The sequence below is a fragment of the Lynx canadensis genome, chromosome C1 (genome assembly GCF_007474595.2).
Source record: "Lynx canadensis isolate LIC74 chromosome C1, mLynCan4.pri.v2, whole genome shotgun sequence".
Taxonomy (NCBI): domain Eukaryota; kingdom Metazoa; phylum Chordata; class Mammalia; order Carnivora; family Felidae; genus Lynx; species Lynx canadensis.
Window position 1 is genome coordinate 156,715,308 of NC_044310.1, and position 13,723 is coordinate 156,729,030.

The 13,723-nt window shown below is 40.7% G+C and overlaps 1 protein-coding gene across 2 annotated transcripts in view; it reads right to left on the reverse strand.

The window, feature by feature from the left end:
* Positions 1-13,723, reverse strand: part of STK39 (serine/threonine kinase 39) — a 315,140-nt gene that overhangs the window by 166,980 nt on the left and 134,437 nt on the right. The window lies entirely within an intron of this gene.

Genomic DNA, 13,723 nt, shown 5'->3' on the forward strand with positions numbered 1-13,723 from the left:
TTATTTTCCAACAGGATCACAACATTTGCTATCTCACATCATGCTCTTTTTACAATGTGTCATTGACACTCATCCCATTGATGGGTACAGCCTATATTCCCTTGCCCTGAATCTGGGTAAGCCTGTAACCACAGAAGAAATGATGTTATGTGGCTTCCAAAGCTAGGACACAAAAAGCCACAGGATTTCTGCCTGGTCCACATGGGAAGTTCCCTCTTGGAACCCAGTCACTATGCTGTAAAGAATGGGAGACCACATGGAGAGCCCATGTGTAGGTATCCAGACAGCTGAGGTCCTCAACAACAACCATCTTCAATTGCCTCCAGCCATGTGAGTGGGCTGGCTCAAAAGCCACTGGCATTCAGGGCTGCACCTACGTGACAGAACCCAAGCAAGATCTGCCTAACTGAGCTCAGTCATGCCCCAGAACCATAAGAGACAAAAATAAAATCACTGTTGCTGAGTTAAGCCACTAATTTTGGGGTGATTCATTATGCAGTGATTGATAACCAACAGATAACAATCGATAGTAACCTAACACATCACAGTGTGCCCTAACATCTAACAGAATGAAATTACCAATCCAAACACTAGTGGGGATGTTAACATGAAGTTAATCTTTGTTAACTTTATATTAATGAGTATTATTTGGTGGCTACTTTTATGCTCCAAAGAAGGGTCCTATTACTTTATTCTTCAACCGCTATTGAAGAGAGAGCTATTCTAGAAAACTGAGTATTCCTGAAAACTAGTTTTTAGAAAGCTTCAATTTTGCTGTAATATTTATCAAACCCCCAGCTATATCTTTTAAGGCACTAAGCTTTATACAAAATTAAACATACACATTGTTCAGGTTGTTGATAATTTAAGTGTTTTAACACCAATCTATATAGCAAACTCACATAATTCAAATTATCTAAAACCCTGTCAATTTCACTGAATTGACAATCCCAGGTTGATATTAACCTTCATAGTTTCTCCATGTCACAAGGACGTGGTAATACCCAGATGGCTTTTTATTTTTTTAGTTTAATTTATTTGAGAGAGAGGGAGAGAGAGTGCAAGAGAGTTGGGGAGGGGCAGAGAGAGAGCGAGGGCGGCGGGGCGGGGGGGGAGGGAGAGAATCCCAAACAGGCTCCATGCTGCCAGCAAGGAGCCTGATGGGGGGCTCAATCTCACAAACTGTGAGATCATGACCTGAGCCAAAATCAAGAGTCAGATGCTTAATCAACTGAGCCACCCAGGTACCTCAGAAAGGTTTTGTTTTTAATAACACAAACATACAAAAAAAAAAGTGTAAAAGGAAAGCCAAATTTCACTTCACACCAACACTATAAATTCAACTTGTCCCAAATTTGTTTTTGAGACAACTCAAGAGACAGAAGTCTCTATTGCTTCTGATTGCCCAGCCTACTTCAAGTAGAAGAATGTGGAAAGTGGAATGGCCAAAGGCAGGCCACACGGAGAAAAAGGGGAAAAAAAAAAAAAAAAAAAAAAAACAAAGCACCTGAGTAATTCTTAGATGGGCTAATCAGTCTCTGAAAAGCCAATACTAGGCAGGACCATGAGTCAATTTTTCAAACAGTTTATCATGGTTAATTGAAAATTTTGCTGACTATTTCAAGGTTTATATTGCATCTACAACTGGGAGACTTACAAATCTTTACAGTGGAAAGGTTCAAGACCAAATGAAGGTCAACTGAAGTTAAAAAAAAAAAATCAACCACATTAGCAGAGAAAGCAAACACCATGCTGGCCTTTGCACTGTCCTCCTAGAGGGAAGAGCATGCCGATTTAGTCTGACATTCACAGAGAACGAGGGTCCTGTTCAGACCAAGGAGGCCCTGTGACCAGGATAAAGCATTTTACCTCTCTGGGCCTCAGGTTCATCATTTGTTTAGAAAGAGAAAAAGCCTACAATTTACTGAGTGTTGACCTATTATACTGCTTACTGCACTCCGCAAGAACTTTGCTGGGCATTATCTTTTTTTAATATGTGTAGCTTTACTGAAATACAACTCACCCACCGTACATTTTACCTGTTTAAAGTGTCCAAGTCGGTGGTTTTTAGTATATTCACAGGACTGTGCAACCATCACTGCAATCAATTTTAGAAGAAATTTTATGGCGCCCAAATGATATCCCATGCCCATTAGCGATTACTCCCCATTTACCCCTAGCCTCCAGCCCTAGGCAAATACTAATCTAACTTCTGTCTCAATGGTTTGCCTGTTCTAGATATTTCACAGAAATGAAATCATGGAACACACTGCCCTTTTTTTCCATTCATTAACTGATGATATTTGGACTGTGTCTAGTTCGGCTCTTATAAAATAATGCTGCTATAAACATTCATGTAGAGGTTTTGGTGTTTTCTCTTCAGCATGTACCTAGGAGTGGAATTGCTGGGTCATGGGTTAACCTGAGTAACGGCCAGACTTCTTTACAAAGCAGCTACATTTGACATTCTCACTGGCAATGTAATGTGAGGGTTCCAATTTCTCCACATCCTCACCGGCACTTGTCTGCCTTTCTGATTGTGGCTCACCTAGTACGTATGAAGTGATATCTTATTGTGGTTTTGATTTGCATTTTGCTCCTTTGCATTATTTTATCTAATCCTTATGACAACCATATGAGGTAAGGACCAATCCTTATCCCTATTTGGCACTGAAAAAACTAGACTGGAGAAGTTAAGCACCTGACTCAAGGCCAGAGTCATATGCGGACATTCCACCTCCCAGAGGCCTCCCACAATCCTAAGAATGTTGGACAGGGTGGCCCCTCCAGGCCCTTCCCGCTGTGATTATCTGGGATCATACATACATACTGTTTAAAAATCTTTTCTCTAGGTGAATTTTCTCTGGCCTCAATATCAGAAATATTTAGACTTTTGAGTAAGAGGTTTGTGTTTTAATCCTAACAAGGATAAAGCTACAACCCCATCACACTGGCTCAGGGTCAAATCTGAGGTCCACCTCAAGCAAAGGCACAGGACTGAATATTATGGTTGAACCATACAAAACTGCCCATATCCAACCTTCCTGGAACTCTGAACACAACAAATTTGTGCTTCATGTGCATTTTGTGAAACAAACCCTACTCCTGGCTTTCTTTTCTCTTTCCTCCTTATTTTCCCTTACCTCTTTGTCTCAACTATCAAGCAAATTTTATCTATTTATTGTTTGCATCTTTGTAAACCATTTCAAATCTTTTCTGAAATAAAGTGGAGTAGTAAAGAAATAAACACACCAGAATGTTTTCAAGTGGGCTTTAAAATAGCCTACAGCTACAGGTCCTTTCATTAGATTGTGTACTTGCCTAAGCAAACTACTCTCCAAGAAACAGAAAACACTGCCCTTCTCTGTATCTTAGCAGGAGGGAAAACCCTTTTATAATCCTCTAAATTAGGCAAGCTTTCCAAATAGTTTGGGGAAGAGAAAGGCAGGTACTCACTGCCCAGCGGGGGAAAAGGAAGAAAGCAGTGATTTGTTTATACCCTCATAAATACACACAAAGGTTATTTCTCCTAGAGAATCTTGAGATTTTTTTTCTCCCTTTTATTTATTTATGTATAAAACGTCTTGATCCTTTTTGATGACCGAATGCCGCTACTGAAGGCCACAGCTAACTATTAGAATTTGACAGCTGCCTGGGAAAAAGCACTCAACATTCCAGTAAACTTTCTTCTCTTTTTAAAGTACTCATTTAGATCCTACAGTGTGCACCCATGCTTTAACACAGCTCATTTTTAGGAGTTTACCTTACCCTATGAAGATAACTGCACTAGTAGGGACAGACACACTGACTCAAAAAACTATAAACCACAAAAGTTTGTAAGTTCAGTACTAGTTAAATAAACCATGGTGTGTATATAGAAACAATTACTATGTAGCCATTAGAAATCATATAGAACCACATCAGCTGACATGGGAAAAGGTTTAAAGCTTCTATTGAAGAAAAGCAAGCTATCCAACAGTTGGAACAGTGTGAGGCCATATGTAAAACGGTACACATCTGTCTGAACATATGTATATGTATTCACAAAGAGACAGCTAGAGGGGTGCCTGGGTGGCTCTAGTCAATTAAGTGTCTGACTTTGGCTCAGGTCATGATCTCACAGTTCGTGGGTTCGAACCCCGTGTCAGGCTCTGTGCTGACAGCTCCGAGCCTGGAGCCTGCTTCAGATTCTGTGTCTGCCTCTCTCTCTGCCCCTCCCCTGCTCACAGTCTGTCTCTTTCTGTCTCTCAAAAATAATACACAAATGTTAAAAAAATTTTTCAAAAAGGGGGTGGGTGGTAGCTAGTAGGATATGGAATAACGTGCCAACAGTAGTTATCTCTGGATAAGGGTATTTAGGGAGTTTTTACATATCTGGCCCTCTCCAGGATCATTTTTCCTTCATAATAAGCAGTATTAATGTCACCAAACAATAAATCTATTTTCCTCAGAAGATTAAAAAAGAATCCCACAATGTGCAAAGCACTGTCCTAGGCATTAAAAAGGAATACGAAATGAGACTCAAATAGCTGATAATCCTGCTGGGCAGGCCAGACACTGGGAAAGAAACAACTAAGTTGCAAGTAGTAGAAGACAGGAGTTTCAATGTGTGCTCCGTGTGTACTCGCCATAAAAATTAAGGAAAGAAAAGCAACGTGAACTGTGAAGGTGTGAGCCCAAAAGAGACAGGGGTTTCCTGTACATCTGGGTGGGATCTGTGAAGGTGAAGAATGAAATAGAAGGAAGTAATGTTTCCAGAAATCCAGAGAACAAGCACAGCGGTGAAAATCTATATCCTGTTTTTTTCAGGGCCAGTCAGGAGAGCTCCAAAGTCGTTGAGCTGAAGCTCAGCATTCTGGCTGAAGAGTGGAGGAGGGTCGTGGAGGGGAAACCATGACATTCTGGAAGACAATTTGGTAGAATCTACCCAAATTTCATACACATGCACCCTTTGATCCTGCATTCCTACTTTGAGTATTTATCCCATGGAAAAACTTAAACACATGCAAAATGACATGTACCCAAGAATAATCAGTGCAGAAATGTTTGTGATTCCAAGAGTCTGGAAACACCAAGATGTCTAACAACAGGAAACTGATTAATAAATTATGCCTTACAATAGAATATTAGGTAGCAATAAACAATGAGGAAGTTGCCCCCTTCTCTCTGCCATACTCCTGCTTTGCTCTATCTCTGTCTTTCAAAAATGAGCAAACATTAAAAAATTTTAAAAAGTGGGGGGGAACACCTGGGTGGCTCAGTCGGTTAAGCGTCCAACTTTGGCTCAGGTCACGTTCTCACAGTTCCTGGGTTCGAGCCCCACATCGGGCTCTGTGCTGACAGCTCAGAGCCTGGAGCCTGCTTCAGATTCTGTGTCCCCCCCCCCCCACCCCGCCACACCCCTGCTTGTGCTCTGTCTTTCGAAAATGAATAAACCTTAAAAAAATTAAAAAAAAAAACCAATGAGGAAGTTGCATACAGATGTGGAAATATATTCAGTGAAAAAAGGCAAGACAAAGAACGGTATAATATGTTACCTTCTGGGCCCATAATGAGTAAAAACTAAGACTGTAAATTCATATTGGCCAGATGAACAACATGTAAAAAGCAATTTCAAAAAAGGCGATCCTTGCCGTGTTAGACAAGTTGAACTTTCAAAGTGCTTCTTCATTATAACCTCTAGTTACTGGGCAAGAAATTTATGATCTTGAGAATGGAAGGGAACTCAGCTCACCCTACTCATTCTGACCAATTTCACAGTGTCCCCATGCTCTCCTCTGACCTGATATCCACTGGGAACAAAACAAGCCCTGTGCTCCATTAGGGACAACATAATGATTTAGCACACTGCAAACCAGTTCTAGCCCATGCATGTACCTTGAAGTCATCTTATAAAACAATCAAGTCAGCAGATCAGGTCTCCGAAAGGCAGACAACTCCCTTGGTTCAGCAGACATACTTGGAAAAACCCCCACTATGAGATATTATGTACCTGGCATAAAATAGCCAGGTCTTGGGAAAGGGACTCTGGGCTTGGAAATCAACTTCCAATGCAAGCTTGGGTTGACAAGGTGTAGCCAGAAAACCTGGAAAACTACAGGGAAATTTTTAAATAAGGAAACACCAGTTCTTAGAGGAGCTTACATCCATAGGAAATACCAGTGATGTCTCTGGAAGGACTATGTAGAGCTGTGCACATTTAATTGAGATTTTTAAGGCCAGGGTTTGCTGGATTCATAACCAAAAGGGCAAGACCTTATGTGAGTGATGACTCCAATTCTGGGAGAAATGAATTCAGCTGTGTCCTACTGAAGGGCTATATTTATTCCAGAACCTCACTTGAGCACTGAAATCCAAGATAAGAATTCTATTTTCCTTTAAAGAACAATAAGGGTTTCAGCTAAGGCAGTCTCGTCTTCCAGTCCTAGGATACAGCCTCGAGAAGAGTAATGTATCAAGACTCTGATATATTTTTAAAGTAATGGTACTCGGTGTGGAATCAGGACTGCATAATATTTTAAAACGTTACTTCAGAGTCACACTGCCTCTGAACAACCCCCAACCCTAGCACTTACCAGCTGGGAGACTCCAGATAAATTACTTAGTAATTTCAGTTTCCTTGTCAGCAACTCAAAGATATAACAGCACCTGCCTTACTAGGAGTTTATAATAATTCAGTGGGAAAATGTCAGCCATGCACTTAGCACAGTATTTGGCCTAGTTCAAGGTCAATAAAGATTAGCTATTATTGTCATTATCTTTGTTACTGTTACTGTTCTTGTTAACACTTCCTCTCCTACTGACTACAAATACAAATTAGAACTAAATTTAAAGGAACAGATTACACCCCAGATTAAGTTGCACCTGGGTTATTAAACAACAAACCAGAATTATGGGATCAATGCGGAATTCATGATGATCTAACTCACAAAAGGAGAGGCGAGTGGTGAGGTAGCATCGTTTTTGATGGCTCCTATGTTTATCACAGATGAGTTACCTGGAGGATGGCAATTGTTTCATATGACACAGCTTTAAATTTTAAAACTTATCTCACTTGGTTATTTTGCCATAACTATTTAGCATTAGTGACACTACTTACAAACTACTTTTTAAATAATCATTAACTTTATGGCTATTAAACTGAAAATCAGAAGGTAACTGTGATTTTACCCTGAGGTCTTATTCCCAAGTATGCTAAACTTTGCTTTTTTCTGGTTCTAATTCCCAGATAAATAACTTCACAACATGATGAACAGGTCTTTAAAAACCCATAGGTCTTGAAGTTGGCTGGAGGGTTGGCTCGTCTATAATACAGCTTGCTACAGAGAAACGTTTTTGAAAGGTTTTGGGAATCTGGAGCTTTCCAGAATGATGTGTCACCTCAGTTACCATATGCCTACTTGAAAGAAGAAAGCATCTGTCCTAAAAGACATCAGGATAATTCTACTTAGTGTATGGCATGCACCAGCTCTGTTTGTCCGCCTCCATAAAGCACTTAAACGTGGAATTAGCTTGAACATTTCTTATCAGGGAGCTGCCACAAAATAAAGGGAATCTGGACTCATTAATTTACTACTCAACCTTAAAAACAAATCCCTTCACATCCATGTACCTACTACATTCAAGTTTGTAACACACAGATGACTGTGAAATATTTGTCCTTTTCTTTGCCTCACAGTTATATTGAATAGTAAAATGGAGATATGTGTGAACATAACCCAAATTCTGGGACATTATTGGGAATTTTATTCATTTCCGTATTTCCTTATTAATCCAACAAGTGGTAATAGCTACTGTAACACTGTTCACAGTGACTATGTCTTATGACCACATATAATAAAAATTGTCATACTTGGGGTGCCTGGGTGGCTCAGTGAGTTGAGCACCCAACTCTTGATTTCGGCTCAGGTCATGATCTCATCTCACAGTTGTGAGATCGGGCCCCACATTGGGCTCTGTGCTGAGTGTGGAGTCTGCTTAAGATTCTGTTTCTCTCGGGGTGCCTGGGTGGCTCAGGGTGTTAGGCGGCTGACTTTGGCTCAGGTCATGATGTCACAGCTTGTGAGTTTGAGCCCGTGTCGGGCTCTGTGCTGACAGCTCGGAGCCTGGAGCCTGCTTCGGATTCTGTGTCTCCCTCTCTCTCTGCCCCTCACCCGCTCACACTCTGTCTTTTTCTCAAAAATAAACAAACACTAAAAAAAATTTTTTTAAGAAACCAATTTAACAATAAATTTCATATATTAAAAAAAGAAAAGATAAAAAAATGTAACATTTTCAAAAAAAAAATTTTTTTAAAAGATTGTTTCTCTTTCCCTCTGCCCCTCTCCCCTGCTTGCTCGCTCTTGCGCTTGCGCGCGCTCTCTCTCTGTGAATTAAAAACAAAAAAAACTGTCATACTTCCCTAAGTTTCGGGTAAAGGGCCAAAGCATCATTTACTTTACAGTGACTTCTCCTCTTGTACCAATAAAGCCATTTATTGACAAATCCAGCTTAGTGTTTCCCAATGTGGGCAGCCAAAACATTTTCAAACCAAACAAATTTTAAACATCCTCTTTCTAATTCCAAAACAACTGTTTCCACAACACTGGCAAAATCCTACATCCTACAGAGTATGCATGCCACTTCAAATTACCCATGGGAACTGCACTTTCTAAAATGTTTTCTGGCGTTACTGAGCCCCGTTGATAACTGCTGGAGTTACATGTCACTGCCTTGAAGTCAAGAACACAAGAAGTCTGGGGATGTCTTGGCCCCACTGTGCAGCAATCTGTGACCTGCTCTTGGAAAACTGCCTTTCTCCAGTGTTCTTTCAGTCAAGAAACAATGGAACACTTGCGCTAATATTCCAGAATTAAAAAGACTTAGAGGGCAGAAAGGTTGCTCCTCCCTCCAGAATTCCTCTTCTTCAGTCAAAGGCTGGGAATCTGAAGAAATCAGTATGTATTACTCATGCATATTGAAATGCACATTGTGAAAATCTCTATCACACTATCAGAACAGAAGTGCATTCCGTGTGGGAGTAAGATCTACTTTAATTCCGAGTGAAGCACAGAGCAGCACACATCATGTTTTAAGAAAAATATAATGAAATAACAAAAGCTAAATATACTACATGCTTCCTCTGTATTAGGCAACTAACTTGAGTCTTACAGAGGGTTCCATTTACTGGTTGGCTCAGTCGGCTGACTGTCCGGCTTCGGCTGGCTCAGGTCATGATCTCGTGGTTTGTGAGATCTTGTGCCCTGCGTTGGGCTCTCGGCTGTCAGCGCAGAGCCTGCTTCAGATCCTCTGTCCCACCGCCCCCCCCCCCCCCGCCGCCTCTGCCCCTCGCCGACTTGTGCATGCGAGAGCGCGCAGACCTTTAAAAAAAAGTAATCACAACTCAGTGATGTAGATACTATTGCTATCATCCCATTTTTCAGATAAGGAAACCAGGCTTTGAAGAAGTCAAGGTAACTTGTCCATGGTTGAGCATTCAGTGTAAGAGCTGCCATGACTGGAATCTAGGTCGTCTGGCTCTTTTTGCTGTTGTGATATGATACTGGATATATAGAAATGAACATATGATATATGTAAGTAATGAAGCATAACAGCAATAATATATAACTTAAAATACTGCTGCCTTCACCCATGTGCTCCTACCTGTCCCAGTCCTGCTCTGTTTGCAATTTACTTCTTAAAAAATCATATTATCTCAAACACATATTCCTAAATACTAGCTCACTTAGTTTTGCTCAGTTTTGACTTTTATAAAAATGGTATCATTCTCACAATACTCTTCTGTAAGTTTACTCATTTTCACTCAATATTACATTTCTTTTTTTCCCCCCCCCTGGGTATTGCTTATTGACCTGATTTTTTTTCTCTCTCTCTCAAATTAGTTAACATACAGCGTAGACTCGGCTTCAGGAGTAGAATCCAGTGATTCGTCTCTTATGTATGACACCCAGTGCTCATCCCAACAAATGCCCATCACCCATTTTCCCCACTCCCCTCAATCCTCACTTTGTTCTCTACATTTGAGAGTCTCTTATGGTTTGCCTCCCTCTCTTTTTATCTCTTTTCCTTTTATTTTTCCTTCCCCTGTGATCATGTTAAGTTTCTCAAATTCCATATATGAGTGAAATCATGTGATATCTGTCTTTCTCTGACTTATTTCACTTAACGTAATACCCTCCGGTTCTATCCACGTTGTTGCAAATGGCAAGAGTTCATTCTTTTTTTATTACCAAGTTGTATCCCATTGTATATATATAACATGAGAGAGGGCAAGAGAGGGAGCAGGCATGCAAGTAGGGGAGAGGCAGAGAGCGAGGGAGAGAGAGAGTCCCAAGCAGGCTCTGCGCTGTCAGCACAGGAGCCTGACATGGGGCTCAATCTTACAAATTGTGAGATCATGACTGGAGCACAAATCAAGGGTTGGACACTCAGCTGACTGAGCCACCCAGGCACCCTTCAATATTACATTTCTGAGTCTCATCTATGCTGTTCATGTTCACTGTTGGAGGATATTCTGATGTGTGGATACACTGCATTTAATCATTTTCCTGTGTAAGGATATCTGGCTTATTTTCTTATGTTTATAATTGCAATTGTTATTCTGAAAATTCCTGTAAATGGTCTCATAGCACGGCATGCAAAAGTTTCCCTGGATATAGAATTCTCTAAGTGTAGCACTGTTGGACAAAAGGACATAGAAATATCTTTCATAAGCAACAAGGCACTATCTTCAATTCCGAATTGATTGTAGTGCCTTTCACTCCCACTAGCTATTTATAAGAGGGATAGTAGGTCTGCTAATGATGTTGAACATCTTTTGGAATGTGTCTGGCCCATTTGTATTTCTTCATCTGGGAAACACCTGTTGGTCTATTTATGTTCATTTTTCTACTGATCTGAAGAAGTTCTTTGCATATTTTACACACCAATCACTTGTCTGTTGTAGGTCTTAAAAACCCCTTTTCCCAGTTTCAGATTTATCTTTCTGTTACATTAATGGTATCCAGTGACAGACAGTTGTCCTTAACTTTAATGCAGGTAACTTTAATAGCCCTTTCTTTTAGAGACAGACTTTTTTGGATCTTGTTTAAGAAGACCTTCCCTGTTCCAAGGAAGTGCTTGCTTTTTCTAAAAGTTTTAGTTTTGCCTTTACATTAAATTTTTATCCTTTAACTTGTTTTTTCAAGTAGGATTCATGCCTAGCATGAAGCCCAACAGGGACCTAAACTCAGGACCCTGAGATCATGACCTGAGCTGAGATCAAGAGTTGGATGCTCAACTAACTGAGCCACCCAGGCCCCCACATTAAATTTTTAATTAGTTAGGAATGAAGTTATTTATATGGTGTAGGATAAGAATTTTTTTTCCAGATGGCTGTATTTCTTGTCCCAGAACTACTTACGTAATACAATAGTCCCTCCTTCTATGCAATCTACAATACATCTGTCATATATCAGGGGTCTGTTTGGGGGTTATTTTATGCCATTGATCATTTGTCTATCCCCAATATCACAATGTCTTATTGAGCTACATTACATATTATTGAGCCCTTGTTCTTCAAATAAATTTTACAATTAGCTTGTCAAATTTCTCAAAAATCTCTATAGAAAGTCTGATTTGAGGGACGCCTGGGTGGCTCAGTAGGTTAAGCATCAGACTTCAGCTCAGGTCACAATCTTGCCGTTCAGAGTTCAAGCCCCACATCAGGCTCTGTGCTAACAGCTCAGAGCCTGAAGCCTGTTTCAGATTCTGTCTGTCTGTCTGTCTGTCTCTCTCTCTCTCTCTCTCTGCCCCTCCCCCACTCATGCAATATAAAAAATCAGCACTGAAGCAGGAGCCAAAAGCAGTGATCCAGGTCTTGGGCACTGATTAAAATACATTCAATTTCCCCAGAACTCAGTATCTGCTCTCTATACCAGGAGGAGAGACCAGTAGTCTTCAAACTGAATTCTTTGAACTCCTAAGCTTTCTCAAAATCTCTTATATCCAAATTTCTGGACTTCTAGATGAAATTTCTTTTTTAGAATGTTAATACCAAGGGGGTTGGATGCTTATTTCACAAACGTGTGCACCTCATGGCACGTACAGAAAATGGTAATATGTATATAGCATGCTGGGATAATCTGCTAAAGCGATTCACAGCAACTGGCCCCAGAACCCTAGCCATCTCATGCCCTGCTCCACTGCCCTGAGGAATGAGAAGATCAGTAGTGTGGCTCACCTGTAACCCACTCACAGTCTACCCATGTACTCTGGTCACTGGTTGGGAAGCTCTGTCTGAGATGACAGCTAGGGTCTCTTCCAGACCTTTAGGTCCTTTGTGATTTTTATTTCCATTCTATTTAATCTTTGGAAGGTTTCCATTAGAAACTCTCCTCCTCACTGTGCAAATACGGCACATCACCTTATCTCTCACTCTGCACTAAGAATACGAGTAAGGCTCATTCATCCAGCCTGCCTCCCTCAAATGTTAGTGGGCCACACACCTTCCTATATCACACATCAAAAAAAGTCCTGTTAGAAAGAATAAGCCCCAAATTAAGTCACTTCTGCTAAACCCCAACCAAGACTTACTACCTAAATTAACAGCAGTTGTAGCCTCTCCTAAGAGTGGAATTTTAAACCAGTCAGTCTGGAATTTGCTGATCAGCACCAGTGAGGTAATCTGCATGACAAGAACCCCTGCCTTCCTCTAAGAGAAGGTAACCTTGCCTGAAATGATCCACTCTTTTAACCTCCTCTTCCCATCTCCTGCCTATAAAAGCCTTCCATTTTGTATAATTCATCTGGAGATGGGATACTGCCTGATTCATGAATCACTGAATAAAGCCAATTGGATCTGTAAGTTTACCAGTTGAATTTTGTTTTCCAACACTAGCATTATGAGGATGGTAAAAATTATTAGCATATGCCTATGCTAATAATGCTAGAAAAATCAGAGCACTCTGAAGACAGATATGCCTACTTTGAGAATGAATATAAGACCTATTAATACCAAAAAGAAGCTGTGGTTTAAGGAGATACTACAGCTCTGCCTGGCTCGCAACCAGCACAACATAGACAACAGACCTCACATGCAACAACTAGGAGGGGGACACTGCTTCAGTGGAGTTCGGAGCGTAGATGGCAAGACAGGTGGGAAGAGCATTGCTCAAAGGTCCATAGAAAAAAGAGAAAAGTAGTGGATGAGATACAGGCATTTTCCCTGTACCTACAGAAGGACTAGTAAATCACTTTTGTAGAGTGAGCTTAACAATATGGTTTCCTTCCAAATCTGGAGACAAACCAGGTCTGTCTCAATCCCTTGTACCGTTACCAACTGACCAGCTTATTAAAAACACAGAGTCCTGGGCCATGGCCCAGATTTACTGAATGTGAATCTTTGGTTAAGGGGCCTGGGTATCTGCACAGTAATTTTCAGAACCACTAGGTGTTAAGCTTCTACAGGGAAAGGGGACAGAAGAATATCTCTCAAGGTGGTAACTAAAAGAAAAGCAGAAGGGATCACATAGAAATGACATCATATTATAGAAAATGACAGCAGGAGAAGAGCTGAGTCAGAGGTCATTTATTTCCAAAAACTTTTACTTTGCTCTGTTAAAAAGAAAACCACAGGCCCAAAATGGAGTGACTTAGACCAAGTCACCACACCAGGGCCTATCGCCTAAACTAAGTGCAGTTCCAACCTCCCTCAAAAATGCAGTCTTACCCAGGCAGTGGGAAT